The sequence below is a fragment of the Phasianus colchicus genome, chromosome 1, assembly GCF_987193195.1.
Source record: "Phasianus colchicus chromosome 1, bPhaCol1.hap1.1, whole genome shotgun sequence".
In the NCBI taxonomy this organism is placed as follows: Eukaryota; Metazoa; Chordata; class Aves; order Galliformes; family Phasianidae; genus Phasianus; species Phasianus colchicus.
Window position 1 is genome coordinate 176,802,611 of NC_143436.1, and position 27,619 is coordinate 176,830,229.

General features: G+C 41.4%; 1 protein-coding gene across 4 annotated transcripts in view; it reads right to left on the reverse strand.

Moving 5' to 3' along the window:
* The window catches only part of MTUS2 (microtubule associated scaffold protein 2), a 267,632-nt gene that overhangs the window by 185,229 nt on the left and 54,784 nt on the right, over positions 1–27,619 (reverse strand). Inside the window, exon 2 of one of the 4 annotated variants that reach the window (XM_090133611.1) lies at positions 14,058–14,150. The exons of the other annotated variants lie outside the window; for them this stretch is intronic. The gene's annotated coding sequence lies outside the window, so the exon portion shown is untranslated. The remainder of the gene's footprint in view (positions 1–14,057; positions 14,151–27,619) is intronic. 4 annotated transcript variants of the gene reach the window in all.

Here is a 27,619-nt window from a genome sequence, read left to right on the forward strand (position 1 = left end):
GGGTGGTGAATCCTGTGGGCAGGGCTCTGGAAAAGTCTTTGAAAAACAGGTTTGATTTCTTCAAGGAAAACCACCAACTAAAATTCCAGCAGCTAAAAGCAAAGCACAGTCTTATAGCCTGCTTGGGAACCACACTTGTCTCACACTTCACACTGTTCAAGAGCTTGTCTTCTGTTGCAGTAGTGACTCAGCTTCTTTACATCACCTACTGCTGAGTTAAAACCACCCAGCACAGGAGCAGAGAACTAATGCATGTGGAACAGAGCAATGCTCAGTGCCATTGCTATTAGCTGTGTCAGTGGCACTCTGGCTCTAAACCACAAGTCCCCTCACTGGAGCATAAAATAACACTTCACCTGGAATCAAGGATAAGCAGGAGCAAGCTCCTTAGTTATGCTGCATTTGAGCTTTCAGAGGTTTGTACAAATAAAGAAAACCTTTGCCAAATGCAAAGGTAACAAAACAATAGAATGCAGGTTTTATGTGGGCATTTCTAGGTTAATGGTACTAGCCTTCATGACAAGAAACAGAAAGTGTTTCCCTGCAGCCATTTAACAATGTAAGATATTGGGCCATGTAGGCTCATCTTACCTGTTCATTTTCAACAATCGTCAACATTTTACTTTTCCTGAAAAGTTCACATGCCTGCTTTGGGCTTTAAGGGGCTGATACTTCTGAACACAAAGCCCAGAGGTTTCTTCCAAATAAGATCACCCTTGTCCCTGAGGTCCTCATCCCTGCTCCATTAACAAAGTGTTCCTTGCTACCTCCTTGTAAGTCTTACCTTCTCCATTTCCTCTTGCCTGCAGTTCACTCCCAAGCTCCACCATTTCCACTGCAAGAGTCTAAAATGCCTTTCATTTTCCCACACAGGTATCAATCCCCCAAATATTTTTCATTTATGTAAACTCCCCAGGCTCTATAAACACTTTGATTCCCCCTTTTTCTCTCTGAAGAGATAAAATAATACTTCTTCCATACTTAAGGTTCCACCACAGATTCTTCTTGTCCATGAATATAGGTCAGTGAATATATACCACAGCGTTGCTCCACTGGGTCACTGTTCCATTTCACAGTAAATAAGGCAGGGCATCTGGTTTAACAACTGAATAACCTACAGATTAGTTAGCAGGGAGCCAAGACCTGACTTTAACAATTGTGAGATCAGACTGCTTTTGAACACTTCAAGTTTTAAAAGACCTTGAGCCCCAGTAAGCAACACAGAAGGTAAAAGAGCACCTAAAGGCATTTTAATTTCAAATTATTCTTAATAAGGGCTCTACAGATAAAGAAACTAAAAAGGAAGTTATTTGTCTAGTTGAGGAACTGTATCTGACTTCTGATCATTACCAATCAGAATCAAATGAAGCTGTGAAAGCAAAATTAGGTTAAACATATTGGAAATATTTTTAGTAGTTTGAAACCATGAAAGTTTCTATCACTGTTCTGACATTTCTGACAGTTGCATTAATTATGTTGATATCTTTCATCAAACTGCTGTCATCTCTCCATATACAGATCTATAGATACTCTAAATTGTATTTTGTTGTTTACATTACAACATAATATAATACCTTATTTTAAATATATTTTAAAAGATTTTGTAAATATGAACTGTCATAGTAATGGTTTGCACAACAAAGGGAGAAATTAATCAGTGCCTAAGATTGTTTTAGAGAACAACATCTGAAAGCAGTTAGACTTAGAGCACACCCCACCTCAGCATCCAAAAATGGAAACATCTCAAGGAAGATTTGAAATCAATACTACAGTCTATCCCGTGACGTACACAGATGGTGATGTTGAAAGCAGAATGCCAGCATACAGAATCTCAGTGTTTGGCAGACCGCGGGCAGATTAATTAATGGCATTTCTAGTAGCGCAACGCCCTGCAAATACGCTGCCTTGTGGAGTACTTGTCAGCAGTATTAATCCAGGAAATAATGAGTCCCTGCAAAGTTCTTTCACACTCTTTTGCCAGATGGTCAGGGAAGATTGTCAGCTAAAATCACGCTGTTTCAGCACTTGAGAAAATGCCGAGGAGTCACGTTTTATGCTATCCTGTGCCAGATTTGGGCATGCTATGCCGGACAAGAGGCTTCACTCTCCCAGGTACTGTGTACCAGTATGGCACAAAGCACATCCGACCATTTCCTGAGCATCGCCGTCAAGTGCACTTCACATCCAAACGTTTGTAAGCCGCTCTGCAGAAAGTTTTGCCATCTGCCAAAAAAATAGTGCTTCTCAGAAGAGAATGAGATCATAATTCATATATTTAGAAGCAAATTCAACGATAAAAGAGACAGCTTAAAAAGAGAAATATGTTAAGAATAGCTCGCAGGGGTTGTACGGTCATGTGGCAGGCCCAGCTTTATGTTCAGCTGACCTCCACTTTACCTCTCACTTCACTTTGCCCTTGGGCAAAGATGTGAGGAACTTTCCAGTGACATATTAACTGTTCCCACAAATACCTAATATTGTTTTACTCTACACCATATGCCATTACAACCAGCTACTGATTTTCATGGAAGCTCGGTACAGCAGAAGCATACAGCTGGCACAGAATAATCCAGCAGAAGTACATATGGCCTTGAAACAACATGCAAGCACTGTAATATGATAACATAGCTTCAATTATGTTTGGGTTCCCTGTATCCTAGAGCTAGCTCCAAGGCTCTGGAAGTCAGAAAAGTTAGAAACTGAAGACATGCTCAAATGCATGGAGTACTGAATACGGCATTTGACAGTTCCTAAGTGGCAGCACAAGGAATTCTGGAAAGTTAATGCTTCACCTTTGAGCAAGGGGTGGTGTGCCTGATTTGGCTGATGATGGGAAAAAGGAAACAAAATAGGGCAGTGAGCAACACTGTTGTGGCTGTAGTGGAGGCAGAATTTCCATTTCAAAGCTTGGTTTTCCATGGCCTACTTCTCCACTATAAATACTAGATGCAAGTTAAAACTTGGCCCAAAGACTTCAGCTGTCACAGTTAGGAATGTCTTTCAGTACGAGAAAGACAGGGAGCTGTTGGAGAGGGTCCAGAGGAGAGCTATGAAGATGATCAGGGGACTGGAGCACCTCCCCTATGAAGACAGGCTAAAGGAGCTGGGCTTGTTCAGCCTGGAGAAAAGAAAGCTGCGAGGTGACCGGCTGCAGCCTTTCAATACCTAAAGGGAGCCTACAAACAGGAGAAGAATCAACTCTTTGAAAGGGTTGATAACTGCAGGACGAGGGAAAATGGTTCGAAGTTGAGGAGGAGAGATTTAGGTTGGATGTCGGGGGGAAGTTCTTTACTATAAGAGTGGTGAGGTGCTGGAACAGGCTGCCCAGAGAGGCTGTGGATGCCCTGTCCCTGGAAATGTTCAAGGTCAGACTGGATGGGGTCCTGGGCGACCTGGTCTGGTATTAAATGGGGAGGTTGGTGGCCCTGCATGTGGCAGGGGGGTTGGAGATTCATGATCCTTGAAGTCCCTTCTAAACCTGGCCATTCTGTGATTCTGTGATTTTGTGAAAGACTGAAACAAGTTGCTAAAAAATTGAGAAAGAAGAAAATAGATTGTTAGTACAAATAGATATTAAAAAAAAAACTAAACTAAACTAACAAACAACTGCTGATCTTTTATGGGGGCTGAGCTCTTGTCTGCTTGGCTTTCACTAGATGCCAGCAGCAATGCCACAACTGCATACACTCCTGCAAAGATGGTGACTACAAAATCCAAGATATCTCTTTATATGAGTTTGTCTTCAGTAGACAGTCATCTTGAATTGGACACGGAAAAAAGATTTAAATTTGCAGATTCAATGTTGACAGTCCTTAAGTGTCTGATACAAGAAAAATCATTTTCAGCTATGCATCAGTCTAGTCCCAGGCAGAGCTGGCCTCAGGGGGTTGATACATTGCCAGAATTTGACCTGATGGATGAAGCCTGCTCAGTCAGTAACTGATGGATTGATACAGCCAACCCTGCCTGGTGATGTCCAAATGCAGGATCATGTCCTTTGGAAAGTCTCAATAGACGTTTCAGCTATCTAGCACACAGTACAAATATAGAAAAGACTGATTTGCCAGGATGTTCTCTCAAAACCACATGCTGCCTAACACAATACTTTGATCACTTAGGAGTAGGCTGAATTGAAATTCTCTGCCAGGAGCAGGAAAGATGTCTTTCAGGATTTTCCATGCTACTGCCTCCAGTCCATTTGCAGAGGAGAGATGCAGAAGCCTACGAGACCCAACACAACCATATTATTTATCTTTGAAAACAGGGCACAAAACTGAAAGGTGCACTGTACACAATAAAAGCCAAGTGTTTACTACCCTGCATGGCTCCCTGTATCTTTCCATCATTCATTAAGTGACGTGTCTAACATCTGTTGTGTACAGTTCATTTACTTCCTCATCTTGTTGGATTACCTATAGATACATGGCTTATTTCCCACTTTATATGCAACCATGACCTTAGTTGCCTTTGGTAAATTAATCAGTATGCGGCTCGCATTTTTCAGTAGTACAAAGGGTTTCTGTTGATAATGAAGACTAGAAGTGATCACTTCTCATCTCACAGTCACTGCTAGAACAACTTCATAATCACTGGAGAGCATTGGGGAGCACAGAGATTAGGTCAGAGAAGTGATCCTTTGAAGTGTCTGCACTCTGGTTGACATCTACCATAAGCATTAGGGAAATTTGGGGTTTCATTTTCTCTGCAGGAACAATGAGCAATTCAGGCAACAAAGCAGTCAAAGAGGAGATAATTAAAGATGGCTTGTTTAATAATATACTTTGTGAAAATCAAGTTTAGAGTTCGTAGTTTCTTATTTCAGGAAAATGTCAGCACTTCAATAGAAGAAATTGCTTTCTGAAGATAGAGAGATGTGAGAAGCACTAAAAATGTTCAGACGCATATTAGAAAACTGTGATAACATTTTATGATAAAAAAAAATAATCATGACAGCTCCATTGCAACTTACATACAAAGACAAAAATTTGCTAGTTTTATAGCCTGGCTTGCACTGTTCTCTACAAAATGCAGAAACTTTAACAATCCAATTGTAAAATCCAAACTGATTTCTCTACAATTCTACAATTTAGACACTATTTTTCTTTTGTCATACATTCAGCATTGCTCTCAGGAAAGATTTAGATTAATATTCAACAATGGTTAAATTGTCAAACAACATCACATTTCCCTGTGCTCAGTCATTAAGAAAGCAAGAATAATGCCCTGATGATATTTCTCAATATTGCTGTAAAGCTGTACTGCACACTGTATACACTGGATTCGGAGCATTAAGCAAGTACCTGTGTTGATGTGCTCTTTAACAGGACTGCAATTTCCAGAAACCCTTGACATGGTGTCCTAGTTCAAACTGAAACAGTATGTTGCAAAGACATGAGACTGTAAAGTTTGTGCCAGCTACCTCTGTACGGTTCAGTCACTCATGTTAAGAGATGAGAACTGCCACAAAAATGAGGTTCTGTCCTCTGGCCATCTGCCAGTCAGTATGGGGTCATGAGGCAGTACAAAGGTGCACATTAGTGGGTGTAAGAACCTGGAGCAGACAGCAGTCCCCATCAAAATGTGTCTCCTCCTCCTTTAGTTGCAGTACAAGAGACAGCAGCTGCTGGAGGAGCTGACGTTTATCTGCTTTACATAAAGAGGGGACAGTGCCAAATATATCAGCAGAGAGATCAATCTCACCTACCTTTCCATGCCTGCAGACAGTGTTCGTAAACTTCTGCCTTTCAGGCATTTAATATTAGCATTCAGACTTTCTTTGCAGTCCACAGGCAGAAATAACCACTGTAGCCATCTAAAATTGGTTTAGTGATTCTCACCCAAGTAACATCTGTGTTTGTGCACTGACTGATCGGAATCTCAGCAGCTACTTCCAACATGGATGTCAATACAGGTCTGAAGGTAAGCAAGACAAGTGCCAGACAGGATGTAGTGGCTTTTATTAGTCAGTCTCACCAGAAAAAAATTAAATATCTGCTGTATCTTGAGCCCAGAAAGAAAGGAGGAGACGACAAAGCTACATCACCTTCCCAGGCCTACTGATCAATAATCAAAGTTTGTGTCAGGGCTAGACATTGTTTATACCCCCTACCTCCAGTAGCAAGACCTGTGATGTCTATCCAAACAATTATCAGAACGCAAAGTTGGTAATTGTGAGCCACCAATTGAAACAGAGTGTATTTGGGGAAGGGAGATGGGATAAAAAATAATTAGGATAAGAGCAAAATAGTCTCAGTTCCTTCCCAGTAGACAATTAAAAGTCAGCAAATATGTGGCAGGGACAGAGAGGAAGAAGATGGAAAATGAAAGCTTTAGCTCCAGTGAACACTACTTCTCCAAAAAAAAGGCAGCTTTTCTAGGCCAGCAGGAAAAACAAAATCTTTCAGCTATGTAAACCTTTAACAATGGGTTGGCAGAATCCCTATTCTCAGTACAGGGAGATCAGGACCACAGGACACTAGAACTCACTGGCTACAACACTTTGCTCCTTTGGACACAGGATAAACAGACATGGGTGCCAAATGTCAATTTTCAAAATGGGATATAGAATCAGAATAAGATTATTGAGGTGGAAAGGGAGCTCTGGAGGTCACCTTGTTCAACCCCTGCTCCAGCAGGACCATGTCCAGGTGGCTTTAGAGATCTCAAAGGAAGACACGCCACAGCAACTGGGCAGCCTGTGCCAGTGCTCCCTCACCTGCACAGCACAGAAGTGCTCCTGGTGTTCAGGAGGAACCTCTTATGCACCAGTTTGTGTCCACTGCTTCTTGTCCTGGCACTGCGCAACACTGAGAAAACCCTGACCCCATCCTCTTGGAATCCTCCCTTCAGGTATTCACACATGCTGAGATCTCCTGAGCCCCTGTGCTCCAGCTGAGCAGTCCCAGCTCTCAGCTTCTCCACAGCAGAGGTGCTCCAGCCTCTTCAGCAACTTGGTGGCCTTCCATTGGGCTCTCTCCTGTATACCCATGTCTCTCTGGTACTGAGGGGTCCAGAACTGAACCCAGCACACCAGCTGCACCTCACCAACATGGGGTAGAGCGGAAGGATCACCTCTCTTGGACTGCTAGTAATATTTTGCCTCACACAGCAAAGAATACCGTCAGCCTCCTTAGCAACAAATCACTCTGTGGGCTCATGTTCAACTCCGTGTCCACCTGGACCTTCAGGCCCTTTTCTGAAGAGTTGCTTTCCAGCCAGGTGCCTTCAGGTTCCTGTGGCTGTTCCTCCCCAGGGGAAGCACTCTGCTCTTCTCTTTGTTGAACACCATGAGGTTCCTCTCAGGCTCTCTCCAGCCTGGATGGCTGCACGGCCCTCTACTGAGTCAGCCACTGCCCCAAATTCTGTGCCATTCATGAATTTACTGAGGGTGCCATCCTCCAGATGGTTAAAGAAGATATCAAACAAGACTGGACCTGGTACTCTGTGTCACTTTGCTAGTTACTGGCCTCCAGCCAGACTGCACCTCTCACTGCTACCCTCTGGGCCCGGCCATTCAACTCATTTTCGATCCACCTCGCTTTTTGCTCATCCGGCCCATACTTCAACAGCATCTCTATGAGGATCTTACTGGAGGTGGTGTCAAAGACCATACTGAAATCCAGGAAGAAAATATTCACTTCCCCCCCTCCATCCAGGAGGCCGATGATTTCATTATAGAAGCTTATCAGGTTGGTCAGGCACAACTTTCTCTTGGTGAATCCACGCGGACTACTGACGATTCCTTCTCCTTTATGTGCCCAGAAGTGGTTTCCAGATGAGCTGTTCTGTCACCTTTCAAGAGACTGAGGTGAGGCTGACTGGCCTGTAGGTCCCCAGGTTCTTTTTCTTGCCCTTCCTGAGGAGAGAATTGTCACTTGCGTTCCTTCAGTCTTCAGGCACTTCTCTCAGTTGTCACAATTGAGCAAAGATTACAGAGAGTGCTCTTGCAATCACAGCTGCTCACCCCTTTATACTTCTAGGCACACTGCATCAGGGCCCAAATATCATATTCTACATAAAAGGGAGAGCATCCTCTACAGCATGACAGCTGCAGATATGAACTTACATTGAATGAGACTTTTCAGAACAGGGTAAGGAGAAAATAAGTTCGTTTAAGATTACATAAGATTTTGTCAGATGAAAAAAAAAAGATTTTTCCCCTTTATGTCCATAAATATCATGGTAATAGGGAAGCAAATATGAGGTCATGAAATGACACATACTCCTTTCATATTTCATTAAGCTTCCTAGTTTGTTTAGCTGGAAGATTTAATTCATGAATTATCAGCACTTTTTACCCTGAAAGTAGGAACTTACCTATTTCATTTGCAACTGACCATCAGAATGAAATTCTGATGAAATGTGCTTCTTGCAAAGCACACCGATTCCTTCATCTGAAGAGATTTTTTTTGTGTGGATGGTTTTTCTTTTGAAAATGTAACTATCATGTGCACTTATTGTGGAATAAATTCAGAAATGAATGGCATAACAAACAGAAGAGGTTAGTCACAATGCACTCAATCACATCGTTTATTCATTTATACACTGTTTATCTTCTGGTATTTGCCACAAGAAGCAGTCATTTAAATAAACAACTTCTTTAGTAGGTAATAAAATGTTACTGATTTTCCAGACTCACAACATGTGCTACAGCTATAAATCAAACTTACCCTAAACTTGTGCTTATTTGCAACACTGGAAGGCATTTTAGAATTTAAAATGGATGTGGTGGATTTTTATTTCTCTATGGTCTCTGTTGCCACAGCAATCCTGACAAGGGCTTAGGTATTCGGAAGTGTGGTGGTGCCTTTCCAAATGTATCAGCTGTTATAATAAGCAATACCACCTTTCCTGCAAACCGTGCCTTATTTTTGTATTGATCAAGCTTTTAAATGAGTACAAACCACTTTCTGATGTCACAGTTATTGCTAAAAGTGTTCTGCTATAAACTAACAGCAGTGCACTGGGAAAATCTGCCAAGAGATTATGCAGAAATGATTTTGATCAAAACTGGCATTCCAGATAAAGAAGAGCAGAGAAATGAAAGCAGCATCTCTCAGTGTCCTGGCCTCCCCGGTTCTGAGGTGCATTCATGTTCCTAGCAGCTCTCTATCTAGAGATGGTGGGCCACCACTCTCTCTCTGAAAGAGAAGCCAGACTGCCTTTTTCAACCAGGATCTTTTCTTTTGATGAAGACCATGACATCTGTGAGGAAGGTTGGGATGTCTGTCCACATCAATGGCCTGTGAGGTCATCATACTAGCAGAAGGTTTCGGAAGGCACAGTTTGAACCTGCACAAGTAAATTCAGTCCAGTACAGCTGGGTTACACTCTCTCAGAACTTTTTGGTGGACATTTCTCTATGAATTTTTCAAGACAGAACATAGTGCATAAGCGCCACAGTGTAACACACCTCCTACTCTTGAATCCAACCTGATGCACCAGCATGACACTGCACAAAGAAACATTTCAGGTTGCATTTTAGGAAAAGTTTCTTCTTAGAAAGAGTTGCCACGCACTGGAACAGGCTGCCCAGGGAGGAGACTGTCCCTGGAGGTGTCCAAAAAAACGTGAAGATGTAGCATCAACGGACGTGGTTAGTGGGAATGGTGGAGATGGGTTGGTGGCTAGACTAGAAAATCCTGTGGACTTTTCTAATTTAATGATTCTATGACTCTATTCAGCCCAGGTCAGCATTTGCTGGGGAATTTGAGGCATTTTCTGCAGAGCAGTTTAGACTTTTATTTAATTATAAAAATAAAAAGCAATTAAGAGATGAGAACTTTCTGCCCTCTACAATTCATGTGAAATCAGGGTTGCTCCTAGAAGAGAAACAAAGGAATCACAGAACAACTTTAAAAATTTTACACAGAACATGTACCAGGCAATCAAGAGAAGAGTGAATGACACGAGGCCAGTGTTGGCGGCATGGCTCATGCTCAGGCACACTGGTGGTGCCAGCAGAAGATCTCAAGCAAAGCAATCAAACATTAGCTCTGTTAACTCAGATGAATCGCCCAAGATCCTTCTGCAAACCAACAAGCCTTTGGAAACCCTTCAGATAGAGAGAAGTCAACAGCAGACAAATAGAATATCTCTGTCTTTAAGACTTTGCTGGCTTGAACACCTGTAAAAACTTAATCAAAATCCATGGGGAAATCACCATATTTTTCAGTACATTTTTAGATTAAAGCTTCAGCAGTTGAGAAATTGCTTTGTCCTCTCAGACCAAGGTCTTTTTTATTAGTGTTGCTGACACAGAAACTTTGATTTTTTTTAAATTCCCATTTCATGTTATAATCCTTCTTCCTCATTGTATTATCTTACTGCTACTTATCTATGTCATTATTATTGTAACAGAAAGTGAAAAACTGCATGAAGAAAATTACAATAATTAAACTAGTATATGAAATAGAATATCTTTAACAATTTACTACACTTCCATGCAGAATGTCTTGCCACGGTATGTATGAACAGGGAATGGGATTTTCAAGCATGGCCTATGGGAGAAGGCATCTAATTTTTATGGACGCATTAGCAATGAACTGCAAGCTAATAAAAGTTTTCAGAGATCAGAAAGGAAGGCTGTATTTTCTTGTACGTTACATCCATTTCTTGTAATTGATTTTTGACTTTTTCAGGGACAGTCTAACATTTTTCAGTTGAAGCTGGGTCTCATATTTCAAGCAATCCCATTACATTATGGAGTAATGCATTGTTGAATGCACTGCTGGCAGGTTCCAGCTCTGCACAGATAAACAGGTTGCCCCATACAGCTTCAGATGTCACTGTCATACAAAGGAAAAATATCCCACGTTGGATAGAAAAATCATAACAAATATATTCAGAATTTTTACTCTCTTTCCACTGATTGAATGAAGAATTGTATCCATAAAATGGGATGACTTGTACAATTGCATTGCCTCTTGGACAGAATAAGCCTTTGCCAGCCAGATGCTCCTGAGGAATGGCTGCTTGCAGCATAAATCTGATGTAATTTGATACACAGCATGGTGCTCAATCAAGATGAAATGATCCTTAGATGATTCTTTCATGTGCAAATCATTTCAGGAGGACAATTTTAATAGTGATTTTTTCTTTTTGATTAAGTTCTTCAGACTGTTTTTCAGATAATGAGCAATTGCATCCATCAGAAGTAGCTACTGCCAACTTAATATTTCATTAATCTTTTACTTGGGCCCAATATCCTAAGATACCAGAGGAGCTTGCTATTACTGGAATACTCAATACTGAGGGTGCTTTCCAGACTTGTATTTCACAGTGCCTCCACATTATGATTATAAATGCTCATCTCCCATTTCCAACAGTTTCAACTCAGCTACACTACTAACGAACTAACCTTGTTTCTCCTTTCCTCACCCACACTCCTAAATTTTTGCTTCCTTCCTAGACATATCAGGCTTCAAACAAGTATGGCTTTTTGCCTCACATATGAAGGAAATGCAAGTTGATGTCAGTGTTGCCAAGAGTAAAATCTTTCACGTAACATTCAGAAACTAGCCTCAGAACAATTTAATTTCATCTTGTATGGCATGCTTCTTCCAAAATGCTCTTCACAGAGGTGGGATTAGCGATTAAGAGATGTGGAGGGTGGAATATATGCATTTGTGAAAATTGGACTTAATGTGATTATGCTAAGCAGAACATATTTGGTGCATCAGCGGTTAGCAAAGATTTAATGAAATGTGCCCCAAGCTTAGAATTTTCTTTCTGGAAAATAAAGCCTGATAGTCAGAGATGGTTGGGATAAAGAGATATTTTCTGGGCAAGCAGAGGAAAGAAACAACTAACACATCATATGAAACACTTTCCCTTTGTTACGCTCTTTTCATTTCCACCATAATAGAGCAATTATAATAAACTTATGATCCTGAAGTGCTATTAGTGCATCCTTACCACATGCCACATTTCTTCTCTTGGAAAAAAGAAAAGTAAGAAAGAAACAAATATTTATACATATATAACACAAGCAGATGATAAATTGATCAGTGTGTGAAGAGCACTGGGAAGAACATTACTGGTCACTATTCCACCTAATGGCCCGCTATCAGGTCTAGTACTATGAAGAGATTGAGCCTTGGAGGATGTAAGAAATCCTAACAAATTATCCAAAGTCCACAACATTCCCATCATTGTGATGTTATACTTTTGACAGGTTATATGCAGCATGAAATTGTCCAGAAGGACAAACTGTTTGTGATGGCAATAATTCTGACTGGAAAACACGTATATCCAGATCTGTATATGAAGAATTTCCCCAGTGCAACAGATGAGGTCTTTTTTTCACACACATGACCACAAAATAATTTTAATTTATGATTACGCTTTTTTCATCTTATTCTCAGTCCTGAGTGCATAAACTTCTTGTGCATTCTGTATAGTTGAGTCATTCCAGCATAAAAGAAATGTGAGCGTGAAGAATAAAGCATCTTTTCCCTTATCGGAAGAGTCCAATGGGATACCCATCACACAATGAAGTAGGACACAGGTGGTGTCTATCTATCATTTTTAAGTTCTGCAGCCACACCTTGCATCCTATACGGCACAGCTGATCAATACACATTACAGCAGCTCAGTGTGGCAGGATGATGGTGTGTTGTGAGCCATCAGCAGAGTGAAAAGCACCACACATTGTTTGCAAAGCAATATGGTTTTCTAAGAAAGAAACCATTGCAAGTTTGTCACTTCATAGTAACTCTAAATACCACGGCCAACTTTCAGTCACAAACCTCCTTATGCAAGCAACTCCACTCCGGGTGCTCTGAGGCATTTCTGCACAGTGAAGAGCACTCCAAGAACAAAGTAAATGTTCACTGACTCATATTGGCATTTCTTTGGAAAATAAACAGATCTGTAGCTATCCACCTTATTTGCAGGATGACTAAGTGAACTGCACCTACTGCTCTGGTTTTACAGCCAAGGTAAAGTACAAGATTCAACATATTCCAAACGACAGAAATTTGCATTTTGGTAACTAACAACAAACAGCTGCCTATTGAGTCTGGATGGAAGTATGCTTACTTTTGTGTTTTATTCTAGTATTGAATTTACAGCATATAAAAATGTGTCAGATGCACTTGTTACTGAGAAGCACGTACACACAATTCCTGTGCACAGCAGAACTGTTAGGACTATACCTCGGTTATCTTCCACAAACTGAACCAGAGACAAGCAGCAGCAGATACAACTCGTGCTATCTGCACTGAGAATAAACTGCCTTCAGAAAAAAATGCACATGCCCAGAATATTTGTGTACAAAGTGGTGTTTAGGTTGGAGAGGGCTCCGGGGAGACCTCATTGTGGCCTTCCAGTACTTGAAGGGAGCGTATAAACAGGAAGAAGAACGGCTGTCTACGAGGGTGGATAGTGATAGGACAAAGGGGAGAGGTTTTACATTGAGTCAGGGGAGGTTTATGTTAGATATTAGGAGGAAGTTTTTCACACAGAGGGTGGTGACACACTGGAACAGGTTGCCCAAGGAGGCTGTGGATGCCCCATCCCTGGAGGCATTCAAGGCCAGGCTGGATGTGGCTCTGGGCAGCCTGGTCTGCTGGTTGGTGACCCTGCACATAGCAGGGGGTTGGAACTAGATGATGATTGTGGTCCTTTTCAACCCAGGCCATTCTATGATTCTGAGATTCTACCCATGTATTCGTATGAAAGCAAAACCAGACGGGGTATATATTTATGGAAGAAAATATTAAAATATTCTATTTTTGCTTGCGTGCTTAGAGCTCATACTCTAAGCAGAAAAATCCCGATTCAGAGGTACCATGATCATTTTGACCAGATTTTGAGATTTGCAAACCAATTAATTCTATTTTTTTTTTTTTTTCAGAGAACTCATTACATGTACTGGATTATTTCGAGGTACTGAGTTCAAGAATTCTGAGCTTGGTTCTGCTCTCCGGGAATTTTCTGATAGGAAAAGGTGGAAATATTTCTCGTCTACTTATTTTCTTTTCTATTTCACTAAACTGAAAAGATTCATTCTAGACTTTACTAATTGTACACAGAAGACAAAAATGAGGTTTTACCTTCAAAACACAAAAATCTTCCCCAGAACATCAAGACCGTGAAGCATGGAATATCCCTCTGGAATAACCAAAGCTGACACATGTTCATAAAGGCTAAAAAAAAAAAAAAAAAGCAATAAATACTGCAACTATACGTTTGTACTTTTTGTGTAACTTTCAGTAACAGCTTATGGAGAAGAGGTATTGGTATTTTGGTGAGGCAGTGGCTCACCCAGGCTGCCCAGGGAGGTGGTGCAGTCACCATCGCTGGAGGTGCTCAAGAAACGTGTGGATACCTATCCCACTGAGGGACATGGTCAGTGGGCATGGTGGGGATAGGTTGGACTGGATGATTTTACAGGTCTTTTTCAACCTTAATGATTCTGTGATTCTAAGAATGTAGCTCACCTTTAACTGATCAGTATAAGAGCAAATATTTATTATTTACACACTATTTCTGGCTTAGTATGACCCCAAAGACCCAAAATGCCACATACTTCAACTCTTAGATGCTGGATTTTCAACTTAAAACAATGAGTGCAATGCACAGACAACAGCAAAGGACTGCAGTACAACAAAGCAAGGTAGAGTTCTTACTTAAGCTATACAAATTCACTGCATATTTCTGTCCTTACATAATGCTCTTTAGATGTTTGCAATCACAGACTATTTATGCAAATTTAATTTAACTACAAATTGTTTAAGACAATGTACTTACTAGTCACTAATTCCTCTATGACGCATATTGAAAAATGTTTTCCTTGACCAAAAATGTGTCATTTTTTGTGCTGAGAATTACAAATATGGATCTTGACTAGAAAGAATTCCAAATAGTTTCTTTATTTAGCAGGTAAAATTAGATAATTGGACCAGATTGCATTAGCACCACTGAAAAGCTGAGCAATTTTCATAACGCAATTGATTTCTTAGCACACGATGCCATTTCAGGGATTATAACAACTCACCAGGGTAATATCAAGCTTGATTAGAAGCCAGGGGGCCTGATTGTTGTCTCTGTTAAGTCAGTGAAAATACAGACAAAATGTAATTGACACTAGCAACTCTCAATTTGCACCAGTGTAGCTAAAAAGGAATTCAAGCACTGTATCTTTGACAGGGAAATGGCTTTACTTTTTTGCTTGGAGAATTCTTTTCTGTATCTGTGAGTGATTAACAGTGATTGCTTTAATTCCCTTGCAGATAACAAAGACAGATTATTTGTGTTTGTACTGCTAGGTTTTACATGGTTGTGAGGAAATGTCTTCATATAGCAAACAATTCACACAACAAATAAAAATCATTATGTAATTTCATCTCGCAAGAAAGCCATTAACGTGCTTAGCATGCCAAACCTTTTGCCCCTCTGTAAGTAAATGGCAGCCTTAAAATAATGGGCTGGATTTTTCCACGGAGACTGAGGAATACAGGAGGGGAAGGAAGACTGGGGCAGCTTTTCAGGAATTCCCACATTAAGAGTCACAAGGCACAACCAACAGATACTCCTGGGGAGGATCCATCAGGTAAATATGGACAAGGCATGAGCTAAACCCATTCTATTCATATGAGAATCACAGAATCATTAAGGATGGAAAAGATCACTAAGATCACCTAGTCCAACTCTCAACCAACTCCTCCATGCCCACTAACCACATCCCTCAGTGCCACATCTCCATGGCTCTTGAACAGTTCCACGAATGGTGACTTCCTGGAGGGGGAATCATCTAATTCTAACTAAAATAGGTCACAGATGGATGTGGTTTAAAAATTGCCTGTTCCTGTCTGTATGTGAATGTAGCAGTGCGTGGTCCAGGATAACAAGCTTTGGTACAGATGTCTATATTACATATATTTTCAGTTAGTGTAAATAAATCCCATAGTCCATATCCTCAACACTATGCAGATTAACTTCTGTTTTGGCTTTCCCTAACAGTGACTGTTCCTCAAGGGATTACTGCAGTGGATGAGGGACCACTAACTCCCATGGCTTTGGTCCAAGAGAATGGCCCCTGGTGCTCTTTTACACAGCCCTACATGTAAACCACTGTGGCTACACCTAAACAGTGGTAAAATCCCGTCTTTTCCTTCTTTTTTAATGTAAGTATAAATTATGAGTCCATGCATGAGCCCATTCTCTGGTATTGAAGTCAGCTGCCTTGGAACAATCCCTGTCCATCTTATTGAACTAACACAAACATCTCATTGGCTTTATGTCACCTCCTGTCCAGAGAAGAGAGGACACTTCAGCCAGCACCCCTGGAATTATATTTAAATGTGCAAACTGAAGGAGCTACAATCAAATGCAATGTGGATGAGTGTAATATGCACTGAAGATGAGGCAATCTGGGGCTATTCACCCCTGCCAGGAGCTGCTGCAGAGGATTCTCACAGCACAGATGCTCCCTGCAGAAATAATGATTGTCCTGACAAAAGCAAGCAGGCCTCAATTGTCAGCCTGTCTTGCTATTTTCTCTGCTCACCAGTAACATACCTGACAGCCCACCTTCTCTATCTTCTATTAATTTATTTTTCATGTTTTTTCTATCTTATTTTTTATCTTCTACTGGATGTTATAAGTGGCAGGTAAATAATGCATATTTATCTCCCTATATGAACATATCTTCATTACTTCAAACAGTGACAGATGCTTTGGTTAGAAAAAAAGCTCTCATGGAAACCATTGTCTAAATTTACACTCTGTAAGAGCAATACAAATATCCTTCTTTTTTTTTTTTTTTTTTTTTTTTGTCATTCTATTTGAATCAGGGCTTTCTCTACACAAATAAATGTGGTCCCTTAATGTTTGTAATTCACACCTTTGAGAAGTCTGATATCACCTGAGAGCCAATAATTGACTGTAAACAAAAGCAAAAGTGATTAACCAATTTTCATTCTCCATGCTGACTGAGGCCCCAGAAGGAAAACCAACTGAAGAGCCAATTTTAAATGATTCACTCTTGTAATCTGAAGCACTGTGAGAAACAGCTCTGCTGTGACAGAAAGACGTCTGTGTGATACTTGGAAGTTCTAACATCCTTGGCCTCTGCAGAGGATGGCATGTGACTTCCACGTATTTTTTTAACCTTCCAAGGTCAAAATCCAGCCAATTTATGAAAGTCTCAACAAACAATCACAGTTTGCGCACATTCAGTCAAGATATTAACAGCTAAAAAGAGAGTTTAGTAGCTGGGAATTGTGAGAATTTAATCTTCTCTGACTATTCTTTGTCCCTGTGCAACTCCTGATGCCGATCAGACATCACAGGCATCATCTCTGCTGATCAACAGAACGATGAGATCCCTCAGGAGAAATATTGCTTCTTCTGTACGTAAAGACAGACATTTTCTCCTAAGGCTCCCCACTGGCTAATTCCCTCTCACTGGTGAGGTGCAATGGCAGTGCTTTGAATTTGCTTCACTCGATCTGAGCCAGTCAGGCTGGCTGCGAGCTGTACTGTGCTCAAAGGAAGCACAACTGACCCTGGACCAAATGAACCATCCCAAATTTCCAACACGTGCTGTGGCAAACTGTTCCTAAGCTAGCACGTCTAGAAGCAGGAACAATGCAATTAATGGCAGAGCCAAGAGGAGGAAGCCCAGCCTTGAGGCTGAAGGACAAGAGGAAGCAGAGGCCCTGCATTAGGAGGGGAAGGCGTCGCACACAGTGGAATTTGTCACAAAGAAGTCAGAAACTGCTGTAAAGTAGTTCTGCTACCTGTGCCTTTATGCTGGGTCTCATCTTCATTTCTCCTCCTCCTCTAAAAAGGCATGTGTGACCTATTTCTCCCAGAGACTTGTGTTTTCAAAAGAGGCAGTTAATGTCTCCATTCTGTCAGCTCTACCAGGAATAGCGTCCTGCTCTCTGCCCATATCTATTCTTCATTATGAGCAGAGCTCATTCTACCATGAGATAGCATTTTCTCAGTTGGTTTTCATTTCAGATGCCACACTGATGATGGCATTTGGTAGGAGCAGCAGTGCACATGCTGCCACACACGGCTGTCAGCAGCACAGCATCCCACAATCAATGCAGAGCTCAAAAACTACCAAACTGCACCTTTCTACAAACCAGCAGGTGCTCTGAGCACCATCTATAACTTCAAGTGAACAATTTCAGTAATGGTTTTGTCACTGCTTCCTAGAAGCAGTCCTAATGGGCAACAAATAACAAAATGAGGTTCAGCTGCTGAAAGAAAAGCAGAATAATACACAGAAGGGAGTGAAATGATCATCATAAAACATTTGTATCATCATGTAGATTCTGAGCAGTACTCTGCAGATCAGAGCTTGCCCCTGCTCTAAACTCCTTGCTGTTGCTAAGACAACAACACCAATGTAAGAGAAGCAATGTGGAGCCCCGTGGTAGGACCTCCTGAGGGGACAAATTGCCTACCAGGCTTTACTAGAGGAGAGGAAGCACGTTAGTGCCAAAAGCAGCTCTGACTGGAAGACAGAGGTACTTGACCAGGCAGTGGGGATATCTCAGCAAATAGCATGGGTCCTCATTACCAGAAATGCTGCTGTTTTCTTGTCTGAGTCAGGCTCCCAGGGGGGCCATCAAAAGGTCCAACAACAGTAGTTCCTTCTCAGAACAACTATCCTTTCTCTTCCTGGTGTATTACACGAGTGCTGTATCTGCTTCGGCCCCAAGTTACTGAGGCTTGGCAGGAAGCTTCTCCCTTTAGCACTGGGCTTGAGGCTCTGTCCCTGGGTAAGATGAAAAATATGTAGCAAGTGTATGTGGGTGGAAGAGTTCACAAAATACTTCATAATAACAGCTCCTGAAACCTATGTCGAAATGACAGCGATGCAAAATCCCATGTCATCAAAGCACCTACATCCCAGCTCCACTCCACTCCAGTCTGAGACATTTCATACTAAGTATGCATGTGCATAAGAGGATATCCTTTGCTTACCATTTTTACACCACTTATAGATCATTTTTCCATAGAATAATGCTTGGATTATCTGTCTAAACATCCAAATGGGGATCCAAAGATACATCATGGACAAACTCCATCACTGAGGTTAATAATTTAATGTTTCCTGAAGCAAAGCATCATCAAACATTATTCTTGAAGCGTACCTGACATAGAGCTCACCTATACTGCTTAGACACTGTATATACCTATATATACCTTAGATACTATATATATCTAAACGAGATTTGGGGGTCCTGGTGGACAAGAAGCTGGACATGAGCCAGCAGTGTGCGCTTGTAGCCCAGAAGGCCAACTGTGTTCTGGGCTGCATTGAAAAAGGGGTGGCCAACAGAGAGAGGGAGGTGATTGTCCTCCTCTACTCAGCTCTTGTGAGGCCCCATCTGGAATAGTCCAGGCCTGGGGCTCCCTGTACAGGAAAGACGTGGAGCTCTTGGAGCAGGTTCCAGTACTAGAAGAGAGCTTATAAACAGGAGGGAGAATGGCTGTTTACAAGGGTGGATAGTGATAGAACAACGGGGAATGGTTTTAAACTGAGACAGAGGAGGTTTAGATTAGATATTAGGAGGAATTTTTTCACACAGAGGGTGGTGATGCACTGGAACAGGTTGCCCAAGGAGGTTGTGGATGCCCCATCCCTGGAGGCATTCAAGGCCAGGCTGGATGTGGCTCTGGGCAGCCTGGTCTGCTGGTTGGTGACCCTGCACATAGCAGGGGGGTTGGAACTAGATGATCATTGTGGCCTTTTTCAACCCAGGCCATTCTATGATTCTAAGATTCTATGATACATCCTACTGCTGATACTAGCCTCTCCACATCCAGCTTCTTGGTTTAGATACAGGAGAAAAAATATATTCAAGACTGGTGAACAGAACATGTTACGAGAAGGTAAGTCTCTAAGACTGACTTTCTCAGATGTTCAAGGTCTAAAGCAATTGGGAGAATTAGTATGGTGCGCTGCAGGTGCTAAACAAAGTGAAATCTAGCTTGTTTATATTACAGCACCCATGTGCTTCCATGATTTTGTATAAATAATAAAACAATTCTGGCCCATAATTAAATAAAATACTCCTCCCAAGAAAGAAATTGAAAGCCAGCACTGGCTTCTCTCTTCTTCATCCCCATTTTGAGAGGAACTTCAAAAATGGGAAAGGTTTTTGTCTCAGTTCCAAAGATACTGGAAGTCTCTGATGGTTCAGCCTTATGGGAAGAGAAATCCAACAGCAAATGCATCATCTAGCTCCTACCACTAGTCCACCACAGCTGGGCTTGGACAGGCTCACTGTGCTGCATGAAGGCAACTGGTGTTTGCCTGTATTGTAAATCACCAACCTATTCTTCCCTGACTTTCTTCCTATTTTACTACAGCTCTAAACCAGACTCAAAAACTCTTGCCCTAATATCAGTATGGGGCCACAGACCCAAGGGGGGGATGTTGAGTTCATGTGCTCTGGGCTTTAAGAATATTTAGCAGTCTCCCAGCTCACTTATTTCATGATTCAAGTTAATTAAATGGCATAATGGGAAACTGCCAAATGTTTATTTCTCATGGAAACAGTATCTGCCATTTAAAGAATGCTGTTACACGAGTCACATTCCACTACAAAGAAAGAATACCTCTAATTATAATATCTGTGATTATATAATGTCAAACATAGGAAAAATAAGCAGCCCCATATTCTGAGGAATAAATTGTAACCTGTATTATCCACATTCTTGCTGAAAATACTGGATCTTGTCCTAACCTCAGAAATAAAATATAACCACCAGTAATTGAAAAACAAATGAATGTGATTATAATCTTACCATATGCAAGCTTTTGGATTCCTCAGCTATGTAGCAAACAGATGAGAAAAAAATGATATTACATGCACTGGGAAACAAAATGATAAGGCGCTTCTGCAAGCATTACTTATCTTTGCATCTAAATATTTCTAGCCTTGAAGTTTGGATCATATGGGGCTTCATTGGTGCAATGTTTGGCTATTGGTTCACAATATCTTTTGACAGTGGTAGTGGACTCACTCATCAAAAATCCTGCACGTCTACCTCTGCATTGAGACGCCGGCTGTGGCAGGAGATGGTTGCCATGTAAGCCCTTGCCCTGCTATGCCATTTGTGAGGGTTCAAAAGCTCCTCCACGAGGTGCTGAGCCACCCCTATTGAAAGCCATGGTGGGGAAACCACGGAGGCCCAGCCTGATGCATGCCACAGCCGGGTTGTAGGCAACGTGGTACCTGAGATGGGGTAAGAGCTCAGATATTGAGGGGAGCATGCAGAAATGCACAGGGCAGATGGGTATGAGAACTCATTTTTGTAAAGAAACCCCACCACAGGTCCTGTCTCAGCTGCTGGCCTGTGTTCAGGGATATCCCACACTTATCCACCTACTCCCCAGTACTCAGTCCTCACAACCCACAAAGCCTTTCCCCGGATACTGGCTTCTCTTTCCCTCCTGGAGGGAAGATAGGGATATAGCATAAAAATTTACCTCCATGGAAAACGTCTGCAAACAGCTACTGATCTCACTTGTGTTAATGTAAAAAGATTAATCCTGAATATGCTTTATCTCCTGAAAAATATTATGGCTGACAAGCCATAGATGGCAATTCCTTATTTTCTCTTTTTTCCCATAGCTTGTTAAACTGTGTCTACCCTGGATGGGTGGGTGTACACAGGCTGCAGAGGCTCCCAACATCACTTTCCCTCAGTCAGAAACCAGAGGTTTCCCTTTTACTGAATGATGTTCAATTCCGGATATCAACTTTCTTGTTACAGGTTGACCCTCTTGTTATAGGTGAGCAAGATGCCTTTACATTACCGCTTCTGCTGCGTGTGTAGTGTTATTGATTTTTTCAGTTCAGAAACGCTTTAAAAAAATCAATGTTTCAGCAAATAGAGTGGAGCAGAAGTACTGTAGAATCCCATTTACCAGTCCAACATCAGAGGTCAGGTTTAAGTTGAAGGAAATAACATTTACATGCGGGACAATGAATAGAGAGAAAAACAGCAGAAGACGTGGAAAATGGATGAGCAGAGAAATGGAATTAGAAACAAAACTGAAAGAAAAAAAAAAAAGAGAGAGAGAGAAGCTGAAAATAAAATGTAGTAGCTGTGAGAAGGATTTATCCCAGCTAATTTTAGCATGCTAAAACTTAGGTGTCTAGTCCAAGCTAATCGCCTTAACTCTTCCTATACTGAACAGAGCAGGAGCCACTTGAAACTCCCATGGGTGACTCAACCACTCCTCAGCTAGGTCTGTAAGGCAGGGCAGTGCATCATGCTGTGCCTCAAACATCACAGCAGTCTCGATGATAGATTCAGAGGAGATACATAACTTTTGGATAATTTAAAGTCAAGTGAGATTAATCTGTATCTGTAGAACTATGCCTTCATTTCTGCTGAAGGAAATCAAAACACAAAAATTCAAAAAGCAAACTGGTAACACTTCAGGGACTGAAGTTCAATTGCTTAGCCATGAAATGCAGTGAGGTACACCAACACCTCACTGGTGCCAAGAATAAAGACTGCTTCTCTTCTGCTTAATAGGAGCAGACCAGGGTGTGAGCACTAGTGCTGACTGCCCACGCTGCTTAATCACTCCCTGGCAATTTCTGGATGGCTCTGACAAACATGTGGTCAAAAGGACATCAGTTTGCCTGTTTTGCTTTTTGTTAGCAGAGCCGCAGATACTCCCACTACCTTGAGCAGTACAGGCACACATGCACTTGCAAGGGAATCATGTAGATCTGCTATGCATTTTTAACATATTCTGTGCTTATAAATTGTGAGCTGGATATTTTTGAAAGGTTTAGTTTGCAGAATCTGATGTATCCAAGCCACAAGCCCAGCTATCAATCAGAAAATGACCATCAGGGCTTTGGGTTTGGAAGCACTACAGGCTCCTCAAACTATTCCCTAAACATAGACTATTCCCTAAAACACCTGGCCTGGGACAAAACAGTGAAAGGACTGTCCAAGCAGGGTCTCACTACAGGTGACCAAGTTCCAGTGCCTTGGGAATTTTCCAATTTCCTAGTATAATCTTGGCAATCTGAACATCTAAATAATTAAACTCACTGCTATAAGTGCAAACAGGGTTCGACAGTAATTCATAGTGATATTCCTCTCCTGCACACCCAAGATGTGATTTGGCTATGATTAGCTACAGACAGTGACATGAATACTTTTGCAGATGTAAGGACAATTTATGTGCATGTTTTGCTTGTGATACCCAAATTACCATCAACGAACAACTCATAAATGGCATATAGGAAACTGACTGATTAAAAAAAAAGCAGGATTGTTAACAATACGAAAGTCAGATTTTAACTTCTAGAATGTGCGACGTAAATCTCAAAAATCAGAAACAACCTGCTATTTTTGTGCATAAAAACCCCATCAAATTTCTCAACCCACAGAGCAATCTACATTCCGAGTCAGTTAAAATCAGACTCTAAAAATGAGCTTTTCACTGCTTCACTTTCTAAGAGAAGGAAAATACTTCCACTGCCTTTTTAGGCTGCACTGCGTTCTCCTCCACAGACAGCCCTGGGATTCAAACATTTTTGGTTTTATAAACTGAAATTACATTGAAGGTATTTTAGTTGGGTAATCAGAGTGGGAAGGAATATCCAAAGGAAGTGTCAGAATAGACAAGTTCCTAAAGAGAATAACATGTAAAGTATTTCTATTATGCTCTATGGTGCAAGTCAAAAATTGACATACGATCTTGATGTTCACAGTTTTTAGAACATAGACAGAAGAAGGTTTCTTAAACCTTCTGTGTTTTAACAGCAGTGGAGTTATTGCATCAAGGATCCTGCATCAATTTTAGTGTTGTACCTGTTGTATAAATGGCCTTGCAGTCTAACATTCTGGGGGCTGAAGATCAGATCTGTTCGATTTTCTTAGCAGTACCTGACAATTCTTGTGTCAGAGAAAAGATTTTCTTATAATTGCTCATCAGCAAGACACTGGCTGAACATTTAAATAATTTATGAGCACAAAACCTATTTGTTGTACTAGTGCTGTGTTTGGCCCATTTTTACTAAAATACAATTACAAGTAGTGAAATTCACTTCAAAGAAACTACACATGCTTACACAGCAGGGAATTAGCCCAGATACCATCAAAATGCCTTATTTCTAGTCATTTCAGACAATAAATCAGATCTTCTGTTTGCAAAGTACTACAATTTATGCCTAATGACTGGAAGAATTGTTATATAAAGTAATTATCTGAACTGGAAAGCAATCATCTCTTAAATTTGCAAAACGTCATCTATAATGTGACTTCTTACCAAAAACAGAACAAACAGCAATGAGAAAAAAAATCCATCTTCCTTTCCTTCAGATTTTAAGCAAGCATCTCCTCCTTCTCTGTTTTTGCAAGGCTTCCTCCTTCAGCATCTTCTGAGCTCATTTAAGACCCACTGTCGGAGAAGCATTGAGCCAGTCAGGCTGGAGGGGATCATGAGAAGTCTCTAGTTTAGATTCAATACTGAACTCAGACCAGGTTGCTCAAGGTGTTGTCCTGAAAACCTCCAGGGATTTTGAGACTGCACAAGCTTGACTGTCTCAAGGGGCAGCCTCCTGTCCTCCTTATAACCAGTATAAGTATCTCTTATTTCACCTTATGACTTATGACTGTGTACTATCCTCCTGCTGTGAACCATCACGAAGAGCCCAAACCTGTCTCCTCAATAACCCTGAATGCACTAAGTGCTGCTGTCAAGTCTCCAACCAGGCTATTTGTGCTCTCCCAGCCTTCCCTCATAGACAAATGCTCTAGCCTCCATCTCTTTGGCAGCCTCTGACAAATTCCCACAAGCATCAAGTTCACCAAGGACTTTGCTTCAGTGGAAGGAACTAACTGGATGCACTGAATAAATGCAGTCTAACAAGTACAGAGTATAAGAGGCAATCCCTTCCTCCTGACTCTGCTCTTCTTAAAGGAGTCTGGGATGCTTCTGCCCATGTTTGATACCAAAGCCCTCTGCTGGTTCATGCCCAGGTCCTACCCAGCAAGCTCCCAGGACCTTCTCTGTACAGCTGTTCCCCAGCTCGTAGTGCTGCAGGTGATAAGTCCATCAGTGCAGCACTTTGTGTTTGTCTTCATTTAGTTTCATGAGCCTGCTGTACTATGTCCACTATCCAACTGAACTTCTGTATGGCCAAGTGAGCCACAGAAGACAACAGACATCTGCTGTGGTTGCAGATGAGCCACATATCATCTATTTACCTTACCCCATGTTGGATCATGATTGAAAACGTGCAGCTAGGCAAAAAAAGTGATAAGACAAGGTGCATTAATTTCAATAAACTACAAGTACAAGGGAACAGGCTTCAAGAATGCCATGTCCTTTTCACCCATACTAGGAGTTTCGGTGTAATTTGTCAATAAAACCACCAGTTTTTCATGAGAATCTTAACATTTCCAACAGCTACCGGCAACTCCGAAATTCCTTGCCATTGCCAACTTCAGTGCACAGACAACTGAACAAGTTGTCAGCTTTTTTGCATTGCTCAGACCATGTACTGTCAAGAAGAAGATAATAAGTGTGATAATACTGAGGGGAGGCCTGATGGCGGCTGCAGCTCCTCACAGGGAGCGGAGGGCAGCGCTGAGCTCTGCTCTGTGTGACAGCGACAGGGCCCGAGGGAACGGCATGGAGCTGCGGCAGGGGAGGGCAGCTGGGGGTGAGGGAAAGGGTCTGCACCACAGGGCGGTGGGCATGGAACAGCCTGCACAGGGCATGGAACAGCCTGCACAGGGCTGTGGGCACGGCCCTGAGGTGCTGGAGTTCAGGGAGCATCTGGACAGCGCTCTCAAATACAGGGATTGGATTTTGCACGGCCCTGTGTGGAGTCAGGAGTTGGACTTAGCAACCCTTGTTATTGGGTCCCTTCCAATGCAGGAGGTTGTATGATTCTATAATACATACAACTTCTAATTAACGTATAGAAATGCTATAAATAATTTGCATAAGATATCAGTCAGAAAGTAGGACAAACCTTTAGAGCCAGTTTTCAAACAAAAAAATCTAATTAATCACATCCCTTCTCCATTTTAAGAGATGAGTCTATTTTATGCCTCTGCAAGTGACCTATAATTTCCCACAGAACATTCACATCCCAGAGGACATCCGCAAAGACAGGGGAGGCAAAGCTCACGTGGAACACAGCCCAGCACAAAGACACCTACTATCAATGTAGGTGCATTTCCACAGTTTTAACCAGGTCTCTTTCCCTAATATTCCCAGAAATCCCTCATCTGCCACTAAGGTTCAGTACATCGACTTCCAGAAAGATTAGGCTTCCCTGGTGGGAAATTAGGGATGAAATTAAGAATTCAGTTTATAACAGGGACCTAGTTTCCACTTCAGTAGGGCTGCTTGTTTCTTACAAAGTGACTAATGCAAAGCATCTAAAACCAGGCCAACTGGAGGAGAAAAAGAACAGTAAGATCAGCAGTTTAGAAAATATCTCCATTTTGTGATCTTCTGTTTAGTTTGTCCTCTGACAAAACGGAAAGGAGACAAAAATTTGTTTGTGAGAGATGAATTGGACGCCCGCCAGTGTAAATGCAAGAAGAGAGTGTGGAGCTATATGCAAACTGGATATCACATCCTACATCACAGTAACAAGTGTGTTACTTCTGGGGGCATCTATCATACTGTGTGCTATCCAGTAACTCCAAGGTGCACGTCACAAGCCTGCTGTGTCACATACAGTATTACTTATTTGGTTCCTGCTGAAGATTCTCCTGGGGGAAGGCTTCTGCTTTCTGTTCATCCTTGATAAAATGGAAAAACAAAGAAACAAAAACAAACAAAAAAAAAAACAACTCACCCCAGGCTTGTAGGGAGTTTCTTTGTATTATAGAATATTCATTAAAATGTCAGGACAGATTTCTCACTCAACCATCAATTTAGACTCTGTTTGAACTTCTTTACCAAACATTTTCTTTTTCTTTTTGGTCCAAGCTGCTGCTTGTAATTTAGCATAAGTTTTGGGCTTGTACAGAACTATGGAAACTGAACACACTGTGAGCAACTCTCCAGTGTGGATGCAGCACTTTAAAGGGCACCAAGAACTCTTGGGACTTCAAAGTTAAAAAAAAAAAAACGAAAACAATATTTTTTTGCTAGAGAGTCCGTGTCACCCCAGAGGATGCAGTCTTTGGGTCTGTGGCTCATTGCCACCATAACTGCTGCATGCTGGACAGAACATAAGTAAATAACACTTTCCTATTTCTCAGAACTGTTTCGATGAAAAAATTAACATATGCTTTAGAAACTCTAGTGCCTGTGGAAATTATTCTATAGACTCTCTTAGGACAGTAAGAGAAAAACCAATATTAGATTAATTACAGATAAGATATTCTGCTAGTACAGAAATAAAGTATCCTGTACATTGCCGTATATTGTGTGCACTTCTCAGAGTACAAATGATACGAACTGACAGCTTCTTCAAGAAGATGTTCTGCAAAGTTACTAACTAGAAAGTTGTATTCTAGTATGCAAAGTTCTCTGTTTATCTGTTTGCAATTGGATTTCTTTGCTACATGCTGTTCCTGTATCCTCCTAGATATTCATTCTGAAGACACTGGGGGAGAAGAGGCAAGAGCCTGATATCATGGAGGA